This window comes from Arachis stenosperma, chromosome 10 (assembly GCF_014773155.1).
Source record: "Arachis stenosperma cultivar V10309 chromosome 10, arast.V10309.gnm1.PFL2, whole genome shotgun sequence".
Classification (NCBI taxonomy): Eukaryota; Viridiplantae; Streptophyta; class Magnoliopsida; order Fabales; family Fabaceae; genus Arachis; species Arachis stenosperma.
Genome location: NC_080386.1, coordinates 102,647,227 through 102,660,860, shown reverse-complemented (window position 1 = coordinate 102,660,860; position 13,634 = coordinate 102,647,227). Strand labels below are relative to the sequence as shown.

Here is a 13,634-nt window from a genome sequence, read left to right as displayed (position 1 = left end):
CTTTTTCAGCCTTCTTCCGACTTGTTTGTCTTTGCTGTTCGGGCTTTTTAGTCATAATCCAACAACTTTTTAGGTAGTGTTCCGATGGGGAACCTCTTTATAGTTTGTTTTGGATGACTTTTTAGCTCCGTCTTTGATTTGTGCTTTTGCCTTTTAAGAAGTGTCTTTTTCCAAGACTTCGTATTTTTTAGCAAAGTATTTTTGGCCTTCCTCTGGCCGTTGCGAGATGTCTTTGTCCTTTTTTGTGGATCTTTGTAGAGTGTCGGTACTTTATTGTCCGACCTCTTTTGATCACTTCTGGTTTCGTCCACTTTCTGCTTGGTCGAGGTGGTCCTTGGGGCTAATTTGTCCGACGACTTTTTAGTGTTTTCGCAGAACACTTTTTAGTCATTCTGAACAGTTTTTGATAGCCTTGTCGTAGAGCCGTGGCTTTTTGGGCAGAGCTATGTCCGTTTTAGCGCACGTTTTTCGTTGGTCTGACTTTTTCTTGTCGGTCCAAGCTGTAGCTTTCGTTGGTCCGACTTCTTCTTGTCGGTCCAAGCTGTTGCTTTTGTTGGTCCGACTTCTTCTTGTCGGTCCAAGTTGCTATAACCCTCTTTTTTGGACCTCATTTAGGTCTCTTTCAGGGGTTACTTTTGTAGCTTTATAGTTTGGGCCAACTTCGTCATGTCAGACCCTGTCAAGTTTGCTTGGTAATCCTCTTTTTTGGACTTTGTTCAGGTCTCTTTTGGGGATTATCTTTGTAGCTTTTTGTAGTGGTAGGAGTCCGACTTGGTTATGTCGGTCTCCTTTAAGTTATTTTTTTTTGTAGTCCTCTTTCTTAGATCTTTGTCAGATCTCTTTCAGGGACTACTTGTATAGCTTTTTGTTTTGGGCTGACTTTGTTATGTCAGGCCCTTCTAAGTTAAAGTAATCCTCTTTAATAGGGTTGGCCAGACCTCTTTCCAAGATTTACTTATAACTTGGGTTGACTTGGTTCGACTTCTTAACGTTCGACCAGTCCTTAAGTTATTATTTTAGCGATCCGTAAGACCTCGTCAGGTTCTTTTTTAGATCACTTTCGATAACTTCTTACATTATTCTGTGTTCATCTTTGCCGATTTGTAGAAAGTGGTTGTCATCTCTAGATCGTCCTTTGGGTGAATCACGTTTTCACCTTTATCGGACAGTTGTCTTTATCGTGATCATGCAGTGAAATTGTTTTTCACTTTCTGCCGATCTGTTGCTTTATAATCGGGCGATGAACTCTGCTTTCACTTTTTTGCCGACCTTGTCGAAATCGGGTGATGAATTCTGGTTTCATCTTTGCCGACTTTTATCGTGATCGGGCGGTGAATTTGGTTTTCACCCCGCCGACCTTGTCGTGATCCGGCAGTGAAATTTGCGTTTCAGATTAATGCGTCTTGGTATAGCAGTGAATTTTGTTTTCACTTTGTCGAAATCAAATGATGAATTTGGTTTTCATCGTGGTCGGGCGGTAAAGTTAGTTTTCACCTTGCCGACTTGTCGCTTTGTAATCGGATGATGAGTTTGGTTTTCATCTTGCCGACTTTGTCGTAATCGGGCGGTGATTTTGGTGTTTCACCTTGCCGACCTGCCGTAGTCGGGCGTCTTGGTAGGAAACTTTTTAGGGAATCTGCAATCTTTTAAACAATAATATAAAGATAAGAGTGTGTACATGTTAGTACTTACCTTTCTAGGTTGGGCAATCTTTTTGGATCTCGGCCTGGTGCCCTTTTTAGATTGCAGGCATGCCATGACCTTGGTAGCTCTTGCCCTTCGAGTTCGGACAGTCTGTAGCAACCTTTCCCCAGTTCTTCTAAACAACTTGGTATGGTCCTTTCCAGTTGGCTGCTAGCTTTCCTTCCCCAGGTCGAGTTGTTCCGATATCATTTCGGATTAGGATGAGGTTGTTGTTGGCAAAGCTTCGTTGTACTACCTTCTGATTGTATCTTGAGGCCATTCGACGTTTTAACGCCTCTTCCTTGATCGGAGCTCTCTCTCGGACTCTTGGAAGTAGGTCGAGTTCTTTTGGATTTGGGAGTTGACCTCTTCATTGTAGAAGATCATTCTGGGGGATCCTTCTTTGATCTCTACTGGGATCATTGCCTCCATTCCATAAATTAATCGGAAGGGTGATTCCCCCGTGGTAAAGTGTGGAGTTGTCCGATATGCCCATAGGACTTGTGGGAGCTCTTCAGCCCAAGCTCTCCGTTTTAACCTAGCTAGTATGACTTTGTTGGCAGCTTCTGCTTGTCCATTGGCTTGTGGGTGTTCTACGGATGTGATTGGTGCTTGTAATAATGTTTCTGTACAAGAATTTCTGACTTCTTTGAGCAGTGGCACTAGCAAGGGGCTCTGCCTCAATCCATTTTATGAACACCCCTACAATGAGGAACTTGACTCGTCCTAATTCTTGGGAAAATAGTCCGAGGAGGTCGAGTCCCCTCTTTGCGAACGGCCAAGGTGATGTTACACTGATGAGCTCCTCTAGTGGGGCAATGTGGAAGTTGGCATGCTTTTTGATGTAAAGCTTTGACTTTGTATTTGGGTTTTTGCTCCGTTTGTTGCCTCCAAAGGGTGCCCCTGGACCTTCGTGTGAGTCCTGGGGTTTCCTTTTACTGTTGTATCTGACACCTGATATTTTGCTGTTATTGTTCGAGTTGTTGCCCGAGTTGTTTGGTAGTAACCCCATAGTTGACCTATGTCTTTGAGATGTATACTAAGATCCCGGACGGCATGTCTAATTGGCTGGATTCCATAGTTTTTTAATGCGTGTTACTGTGGCTGACCCTGAGTACATCCCTGAGATTGACTTGTTGTGGTCTTGTGATGTAGCCTGGATGAGGCTTCTGTTATTGTCCCCTAGTTTGGTGTTGACTAGTTTTGAAAATGCATCAGCTCGGGCGTTCTGCCCCCGAGGTATGTATCGGACCTCATATCCCCGAATTGTCCGAGCTGTTGGTGCTGACTGGTTTTGAAAGTGCATTAGCTCGGGCATTCTATGTTTCTATGTGTCGGACTTCATTTTCCCTGTTTTGTCCGAGTTGTTTTCTGTTTTTGTCCAGGGTCCCCCGAATTGTCCAAGATGTTTTCTGGTTTTGTCTAAGGTCCCCCGAATTATCCGAGCTGTCCTCTGTAGGATTCTTCCAGCTAAGTTTGTTTTCTGTAGGATGTCTTTTTATGGGTTGGTTGGTCCGAACTCTGATAGTGTGAGCTTGAAAGTATGGGTGGAGTCATCGAGAGGCGAGTATGAGGGTGTAGGCAAACTTTTTCTATCTGTTGATGGTTTAGTTCGGTCCCTTGTAGAGCTTTGCTGATGAAATAGACGGGTTGTTGCCCACTTTCATCTTGACTAGTGCTGAGGCTATTGCCTGACTTCCCACTGCGAGGTGTAATGAGTTCTTCACTTTCCCGTGGTCTGGAAAGAATGGGTGATTGCCCCAAGAATTTTGAAATCTCGGGAGGCTTGTTCGTACTCCGTTGTCCTTTTCAACTCGTCTGACCTTTTTGGTGTGAGGTGGACGTTCAACTCGTTCGACCTCTTTGGTGTGAGGTAGATGTTTAACTCGTCCGACTTCTTTGGTGTGAGGTGGACTTTCAACTCGTCCGACCTCTTTGGTGTGAGGTGGACCTTCAATTCGCCCGATATCTTCGGTTTGAGGTGGACCTTCAACTTGTCCGACCTCTTTGGTGTGAGGTGGACCCTAAACTCGCCCGATATCTTTGGTGTGAGGTGGACCTTAAACTCGTGTCTGACCTCTTTGGTGTGAGGTGGACCTTAACTCGCCCGACCTCTTCGGTGTGAGGTGGACCTTCAACTTGTCCGACCTCTTTGGTGTGAGGTTGAGCTTCGACTTGTCCGACCTCTTTGGTGTGAGGTTGACCTTCAATTTGTCCGACCTCTTTGGTGTGAGGTGGACCCTAAACTCGCCCGATATCTTGGGTGTGAGGTGGACCTTAAACTCGTGTCCAACCTCTTTGGTGTGAGGTGGACCTTCAACTCGTCCGACCTCTTTGGTGTGAGGTGGACCTTCAACTTTGTCCGACTTCTTTGGTGTGAGGTGGACCTTCAACGCGCCCGACCTCTTTGGTTTTGGATTAGGCGAGGTGGTGTGATCTTCTCAATATTTCATATTTCTCGGTAGACATCCACAAGAGACACCCAAAGGGGTGTAATTGTGGTATTTTCTAGGCTTCTCTCCATGTTGATCTTTCTTTTTTCTTGGACTCTTTATCCTTATCCCGAGAGGAGTAGGAATGTTTGGTTTTCGAGATCTCTCCTAGTCGAGAGTTTTCCTCCATATTGATGTACTTCTCTATTCGTTCTTGTACCTCGTTTAGAGATGTTTGGGTGCTTATTGGATATTGAGTGGCTAAAAGGTCCTTCTCGTAGACCATTGATGTGACCCCTAATAGCTGCTTCTGTTGGCAGACTTTGTATGTCCAGACATGTTTTGTTGAATCTTTCCATGTAGTGGCGAAGGCTCTCTCGATCTCCTTGCTTGATCCCTAATAGGCTTGATGCGCGTTTGGCTTTGTCCTTCTGGATGGAGAATAACGGATTGCATCTGAGGCCTCCGTGAGATACATCCTGCTTCTGAAATTGCTAAGATGATAACTTGGATCTGATGTGCCGTCGTACGGAGTCATGTTGGGAGCTTTGAAGTCCTTTGGGACCTTTAGCTTTCATGATCTCTTTGGTGAATGGGTCTTGATCTTTGTGGGGGCTATCTTCGTGACTGGATCGAGCCGTCTCAGTTTTGAGATCAGCTTCAAGTTTTAAGAGCTTATCTTTTAACTCTCGGCGTCGCCTAGTTTCCCTTCGGAGGTCCTTCTTGGCTTCCCGTTGATGCTCGTCTTCTTTTTCGAGTTGTTGGAGGCGGTTTTGTTGAGCTTGTAGTGCTTCCATGATTTCTATGTTTGTAGGTTACATATCTCCCCCGTTTTGGGGTGTGCTTTTTGGGGGTGGTGTCCGCATTTTTATGCGGCGTTCTATCCTCTAGATCTGAGTTGTGGTCGTTGTCATGGTCGTCCGCCATGGTGATGGAATGACTTCCAGGTTCCCCGGCAACGGCGCCAATGTTCCGAGGTTACCTGAAACTGTAGGTCAATCTCGGATGAGATCTTCTGTGTTGGTCGGAGTCGACGTGTCCGGCAGGTGTACGGCGGCCAGAGCTGATGTGTTCGACTTGTTGGACTTGGTAGTGGTGCTGATCCTTTGTCCCCGGAGGGTGGGGGGTACCTGCAAGGGACTCCGATGCTTAAGTTAGCAAGGGTATTAAGCAGGTATTGAGTAGAATCAGAGTATGAGTTATACCTGGGTGCTCCAGTGCATTTATAATGGTGAGAAGTGACCTTCTTAGATAAGATAAGTTAGTTATCTTATCTTATCTTATCTTATCTTTGGGTGAGGTCAGCTTATCTTCAACGGAACCGCCTTTACCTTTCTGTAGGCTTGGGCTGCCTTTGGATTGGGCTGTGTTCCTTTGTTTGGGCCTTCTTGGGCCTCTGTGGCGTTTTGGCCGAGCTCTTTAAGAAGAGGTCGGGCATTGGCCGAGCTCTTTGAGAAGAGGTCGGATAGTCTGACCTGAAGAGGTCGGTCGGCTTGTCGCTAAACATCCCGGGTCGGACAGCTTGACCCAGGGTATGAACAGGTGGTATCTCGAACTTTTTCTCAGAACTTAGCAAGCTTCGTGAACTACAACTTGGTGAAAATTTAATTGGAGGAACAATTCCTCCATCATTAGGAAAACTACAAAAGCTGTTCTATGGGTTGAATTTGAGTAGCAATGGATTGACAGGTGTGATTCCTTTAGAACTTGGGCAACTACAAAAACTGCAAAGTCTGGACATATCACTGAACAATTTGACAGGAAACATAGATGTTCTTGCTCAACTACCATTGATTGAGATCAATATTTCATATAATTTCTTGTATGGTTGATGAGCGGATAATTTATACGCTTTTTGGCATTGTTTTTAGTATGTTTTTAGTATATTTTAGTTAGTTTTTATTACATTTTTATTAGTTTTTAGTTAAAATTCACTTTTCTGGGCTTTACTATGAGTTTGTGTGTTTTTCTGTGATTTCAGGTATTTTCTGGCTGAAATTGAGGGACCTGAGCAAAAATCTGATTCAGAGGCTGAAAAGGACTGCAGATGCTGTTGGATTCTAACCTCCCTGCACTCGAAGTGGATTTTCCGGAGCTACAGAAGCCCAATTGGTGCGCTCTCAATTGCGTTGAAAAGTAGACATCTTGGGCTTTCCAGCAATATATAATAGTTCATACTTTGCCCGAGATTTGATGGCCCAAACCGGCGTTGCAAATCAGCTTCAGAATTCCCGGTGTTTAACGCTGGAACTGGCACAAAAATTGGAGTTAAACCCCCAAACTGGAATAAAAGCTGGCGTTTAACTCCAGAAAAAGTCTCTACACATGAAAGCTTCAATGCTCAGCCCAAGCACACACCAAGTGGACCCCGGAAGTGGATTTTTACGTCATTTACTCATTTCTGTATACCCTAGGTTACTAGTTCACTATTAATAGGACCTTTTGATATTGTATCTCTACCTCATGACACTTTACACGTTTCTTATTGTACCTTCTACGGCATGAGTCTCTAAACCCCATGGTTGGGGGTGAGGAGCTCTGCTGTGTCTTGATGGATTAATGCAATTACTACTGTTTTTAATTCAATCATGCTTGCTTCTATTCTAAGATATCACTTGCTCCTAACCTGATGAATGTGATGATCCGTGACACTCATCATCATTCTCACCTATGAACGTGTGCCTGACAACCACCTCCATTCTACCTTAGATTGAGTAGATATCTCTTGGATTCCTTAATCAGAATCTTCGTGGTATAAGCTAGAATTGATGGCTGCATTCAAGAGAATCCGGAAGGTCTAAACCTTGTCTGTGGTATTCTGAGTAGGATTCAAGGATTGAATGACTGTGACGAGCTTCAAACTCTTGAAGGCTGGGCGTTAGTGACAGACGTAAAAGAATCACTGGATTCTATTCCGACCTGATTGAGAACCTACAGATGAATAGCCGTGCTGTGACAGAGCGCATTGAACATTTTCACTGAGAGGATGGGAGGTAGCCATTGACAATGGTGAAACCCTACATACAGCTTGCCATAGAAGGAGCCTTGCGTGCTTGAAGAAGAAGACAGTAGGAAAGCAGAGATTCAAAAGATAGAGCATCTCTAAAACCTCAGCCTGTTCCTCATTACTGCAAAACAAGTATTTATTTCATGTTCTTTTACTCATCATAATTAAACCTGAGAATTATTGATATCCTGACTAAGAGTTACAAGATAACCATAGCTTACTTCAAGCCGACAATCTCCGTGGGATCGACCCTTACTCACGTAAGGTATTACTTGGACGACCCAGTGCACTTGCTGGTTAGTTGTGTGGAATTGCAAAAGTGTGATTACAATTTCGTGCACCAAATTTTTGGCGCCGTTGCCGGGGATTGTTCGAGTTTGGACAACTGACGATTTATCTTGTTGCTTAGATTATGACTGTTTTATTTTTGTTGGTTTAGAGTCTTTTATTTGAGTTTAGTTTCATATTTTAAGTTTGGTGTCAATTGCATGCCTTTATTTTCTTTTAATTTTTCGAATTTGCATGTTATTAGTCCTTTCTTGATCTTTAAAAATTTTAAGTTTGGTGTCATTTTGTTGTTTTTCTCTTTCCTTATTTCAAAAAAATCAAATCTTTTTCAAAATAATTTTCAATCATATCTTTTCAATTGCTAATTCCAAAATTTTTTTTATTAATTAATTGATTTAGTTTTCAATTTGCTTTGATCTTATTTTCTTTTAGTTTTCGAAATTTGATTTTATTTTCCATTTGTTTTATTTTATTATTTTCGATTACATTAAAAAAAATTTTATTTTACTTGTGAATCCATATCATATTCCCTTTCTCCATCATGGACCTAAGTGGAATTGAGCAGTCCAGAAGGACTCTGGGGTCATATGCTAACCCCATTACATCTGCATATGGGAGTAGCATCTGTATACCTCCCATTAAAGTAAGCAGCTTTGAGCTAAATCCTCCAACTCATTATCATGGTGCAGCAAAATTGCTAGTATTCCGGTCTTTCACAGGAAGAACCTACTGAGTTTCTGGCATAATTCTTACAAATTGCTGACACAGTACGTGATAAAGAGGTGGATCAGGATGTCTACAGATTATTACTGTTTCCATTTGTTGTAAAAGATCAAGCTAAGAGGTGGTTGAATAACCAACCCACAGCAAGCATAAAAACGTGGAGACAGTTATCAAATAAATTTCTGAATCAATTTTACCCTCCAAAAAGGATGATACAGCTAAGGCTGGACATCCAAGGCTTTAAATAAGAGGATAATGAATCCCTTTATAATGCCTGGGAGAGGTATAGAGGAATGCTAAGAAAATGCCCCTCTGAAATATTTTCAGAGTGGGTACAGTTAGACATCTTCTACTATGGGCTTACAGAAAAAGCTCAGATGTCTCTAGACCACTCAGCTGGTGGATCTATACATATGAGGAAGACGATTGAAGAGGCTCAAGAACTCATAGATACTGTTGCTAGAAATCAACATTTGTACTCTAGCAGTGAGCCCTCTACAAAAGAAGAAGCTATGGCAGTAGCTACTGATCCTAATCCTCAAGAACAGATTGTTGAGCTTAATCAGCAATTACTCCTGATGACAAAACAGTTGGCAGAATTTAAAGAGATGCTCCAAGAAACTAAAATTGCCAACAAGAACATAGAATCACAGTTGAATCAAACAAAACAGCAGTTATCTAAACAGATAACAGAAGAATGCCAAGCAGTTCAACTGAGGAGTGGGAAGACATTGAATAACACTGCTCAAAGTAGCAAAAAGCCAAGAAAAGAACAGTTGACAGAGGATAACCAAACCACGGCTCAAAATCCCTCTGAGGACAGTAAGAGCCCAGAGAGGAATACTCCTGGCGTTCAAACGCCAGAAAGGGGGGAAAAGCTGGCGTTAAACGCCCATTCCTTGCCCAGTTTTGGCGTTCAAACGCCAGAAAAGGGGGAAAAGTTGGCGTTAAACGCCCATTCCTCACCCAATCCTGGCGCTCAAACGCTAATGAGGAATCAGACACCTAAGAGTGCTGATAGTAACCCCTCTAAAAAGGCTTCTCCAACCACCTCTGTAAGGAATAAACCTGCAGCAACTAAGGTTGAAGAATATAAAGCCAAGATGCCTTATCCTCAGAAACTTCGCCAAGCAGAACAGGATAAGCAATTTGCCCGCTTTGCAGACTATCTAAGGACTCTTGAAATAAAGATTCTGTTTGCAGAGGCACTTGAGCAAATACCCTCTTATGCTAAGTTCATGAAAGAAATCTTAAGTCATAAGAAGGATTGGAGAGAAACTGAAAAAGTGTTTCTCACTGAAGAATGCAGTGCAATCATTCTGAAAAGCTTACCAGAAAAGCTTCAAGATCCAGGAAGCTTTATGATACCATGCACATTAGAAGGTGCTTGCACCAAGACAGCCCTGTGTGACCTTGGAGCAAGTATCAATCTAATACCTGCATCCACTATCAGAAAGCTTGGGTTGACTGAAGAAGTCAAACCAACCCGGATATGTCTCCAGCTTGCTGATGGCTCCATTAAATATCCATCAGGCATAATTGAGGACATGATTGTCAAGGTTGGGCCATTCGCCTTTCCAACTGACTTTGTAGTGCTGGAAATTGAGGAGCACAAGAGTGCAACTCTCATCCTAGGAAGACCTTTCCTAGCAACTGGACGAACTCTTATTGATGTACAAAAAGGGGAAGTGACCCTGAGAGTCAATGAGGATGAGTTCAAGTTGAATGCTGTAAAAGCTATGCAGCATCCAGACACACCAAATGACTGCATGAGCGCTGACATTATTGACTCTTTGGTGGAAGAGATCAATATGACTGAAAGTCTAGAGTCAGAGCTAGAGGACATCTTCAAGGATGTTCAGCCTGATCAGGAAGAACCAGAGGAAACAAAAGAATTTTTGAAAATTCCTCAGGAAGAGGATAACCCTCCCAAACCTGAGCTCAAACCACTACCACCATCCCTGAAGTATGCATTTCTGGGAGAGAGTGACACTTTTCCAGTGATCATAAGCTTTGCTTTAAACCCACAGGAAGAGGAAGCACTAATTCAAGTGCTAAGGACACACAAGACAGCTCTTTGGTGGTCCATAAGTGATCTTAAGGGCATTAGCCCAGCAAGATGCATGCACAAGATCCTATTGGAGGATAATGCCAAACCAGTGGTTCAACCACAAAGGCGGCTAAATCCAGCCATGAAGGAGGTGGTGCAGAAAGAGGTCACTAAATTACTAGAGGCTGGGATTATTTATCCTATTTCTGATAGCCCCTGGGTGACCCTGTCCAAGTTGTCCCCAAAAAGGGAGGCATGACAGTGGTTCAGAATGAAAAGAATGAACTGGTTCCTACAAGAACAGTTACAGGGTGGCGTATATGTATTAACTACAGAAGACTCAATACAGCCACCAGAAAGGATCATTTTCCTTTACCGTTCATAGACCAAATGCTAGAAAGACTAGCTGGTCATGATTATTACTGCTTTTTGGATGGCTATTCAGGTTACAACCAAATTGCAGTAGATCCTCAGGACCAAGAGAAAACAACATTCACTTGCCCTTCTGGTGTGTTTGCCTACAGAAGAATGCCTTTTGGTCTGTGTAATGCACCTGCAACCTTTCAGAGATGTATGTTATCCATCTTCTCTGATATGGTGGAGAAGTTCTTGGAAGTCTTCATGGATGACTTCTCAGTATATGGAGACTCATTCAGCTCCTGTCTTAACCACCTAGCACTTGTCCTGAAAAGGTGCCAAGAGACTAACCTGGTCTTAAATTGGGAGAAATGTCACTTTATAGGGACTGAAAGAATTGTCCTTGGGCACAAAATTTCAAGCAAGGGAATAGAGGTGGATAAAGCAAAGGTAGAGGTAATTGAAAAATTACCACCACCTGCCAATGTTAAGGCAATCAGAAGCTTTTTGGGGCATGCAGGATTCTACAGAAGGTTTATAAAGGATTTTTCAAAAATTGCAAAACTTCTAAGCAACCTGCTAGCTGCTGACACACCATTTGTGTTTGACACACAGTGTCTGCAGGCATTTGAGACCTTGAAAGTCAAGCTGGTCATAGCACCAGTCATCTCTGCACCAGACTAGACATTGCCATTCAAACTAATGTGTGATGCCAGTGACCATGCCATTGGTGCAGTGTTGGGACAGAGGCATAACAAGCTTCTTCACGTTATTTATTATGCCAGCCGTGTTCTAAATGACGCACAGAAGAATTACACAACCATAGAAAAAGAGTTACTTGCAGTGGTCTATGCCATTGACAAGTTTAGATCCTATTTAGTAGGATCAAAAGTGATTGTGTATACTGACCATGCTGCTCTTAAGTACTTACTCACAAAGCAGGATTCAAAACCCAGGCTCATAAGATGGGTGTTGCTTCTGCAAGAGTTTGATATAGAAATAAGAGACATAAAAGGGACAGAGAACCAAGTAGCTGATCATCTGTCCCGAATAGAACCAGTAGCTGGGGCGTCCCTCCCTTCTACTGAGATCTCTGAGACCTTCCCAGATGAGCAACTCTTTGCCATTCAGGAAGCTCCATGGTTTGCAGACATTGCAAATTATAAAGCTGTGAGGTTCATATCTCTTTAAGAGATGTGCAGACAGAATGATCCGCAGATGTGTACCTAGAGAGGAAGCACAAAGGATCCTGTGGCATTGCCATGGATCACAGTATGGGGGACATTTCGGAGGTGAGCGAATAGCCACTAAAGTCCTCCAATGTGGCTTCTACTGGCCTACTCTCTATGGAGATGCCCGAGAGTTTGTGCGTAACTGTGACAGTTGCCAAAGAGCTGGTAACTTGCCTCATGGTTATGCCATGCCTCAACAAGGGATCCTAGAGATTGAATTGTTTGATGTATGGGTGATGAGCGGATAATTTATACGCTTTTTGGCATTGTTTTTAGTATGTTTTTAGTATATTTGGTTTAGTTTTTAGTAGATTTTTATTAGTTTTTCGTTAAAATTCACTTTTCTAGACTTTACTATGAGTTTGTGTGTTTTTCTGTGATTTCAGGTATTTTCTGGCTGAAATTGAGGGACCTGAGCAAAAATCTGATTCAGAGACTGAAAAGGACTGCAGATGCTGTTGGATTCTGACCTCCCTGCACTCGAAGTGGATTTTCTGGAGCTACAGAAGTCCAATTGGCGCGCTCTCAACGGCGTTGGAAAGTAGACATCCTGGGCTTTCCAGAAATATATGATAGTCCATACTTTGCCCAAGATTTGATGGCCCAAACCGGCGTTCAAAGTCACCTTCAGATTTCCCAGCGTTAAACGCCGGAACTGGCACCAAAATGGGAGTTAAACGCCCAAACTGGCATAAAAGCTGGCGTTTAACTCCAAGAAGAGTCTCTACACGAAAATGCTTCACTGCTCAGCCCAAGCACACACCAAGTGGGCCCGGAAGTGGACTTTTATGTCATTTACTCATCTTTGTAAACCTTAGGCTACTAGTTTTCTATAAGTAGGACCTTTTACTATTGTATTTTCATCTTTTGATCATGTTTTGATGATTGAACCCTCTTTGGGAGGCTGGCCATTCGGCCATGCCTAGACCTTGTTCTTATGTATTTTCAACGGTGGAGTTTCTACACACCATAGATTAAGGTGTGGAGCTCTGCTGTACCTCGAGTATTAATGCAATTACTATTGTTCTTCTATTCAATTCCGCTTGTTCTTTGTCCAAGATATCACTTGTTCTTCAACTTGATGAATGTGATGATCCGTGACACTCATCATCATTCTCACCTATGAACGTGTGACTGACAACCACCTCCGTTCTACCTTAGATTGGGTGAATATCTCTTGGATTCCTAATACACGATGCATGGTTGATCGCCTGACAACCGAGTGCTCGCCTGACAAACGAGCCAGCCATTCCGTGAGATCAGAGTCTTCGTGGTATAGGCAAGAACTGATGGCGGCATTCAAGAGAATCCGGAAGGTCTAACCTTGTCTGTGGTATTCTGAGTAGGATTCAATGATTGAATGACTGTGACGTGCTTCAAACTCCTGAGGGCAGGGCGTTAGTGACAGACACAAAAGAATCACTGGATTCTTTTCCGGCCTGATCGAGAACCGACAGATGGATAGCCGTGCCGTGACAGGGTGCGTTGAACATTTCCACTGAGAGGATGGGAGGTAGCCACTGACAACGGTGAAACCCTTGCATAAGCTTGCCATGGAAAGGAGTAAGAAGGATTGGATGAAGACAGTAGGAAAGCAGAGAGACGGAAGGGAAGGCATCTTCATACGCTTATCTGAAGTTCCTACCAATGAATTACATAAGTACCTCTATCTTTATCTTTATGTTTTATTCGTATATCACTATACCCATTTGAGTCTGCCTGACTAAGATTTACAAGGTGACCATAGCTTGCTTCATATCAACAATCTCCGTGGGATCGACCCTTACTCGCGTAAGGTTTATTACTTGGACGACCCAGTGCACTTGCTGGTTAGTTGTGCGAAGTTGTGTTTATGCCATGGT

General features: G+C 43.1%; 1 pseudogene; it reads left to right on the top strand.

Annotated features, from left to right (window-relative positions):
* Window positions 1-13,634, top strand: part of LOC130957410 (receptor-like protein kinase) — a 46,665-nt pseudogene that overhangs the window by 4,368 nt on the left and 28,663 nt on the right.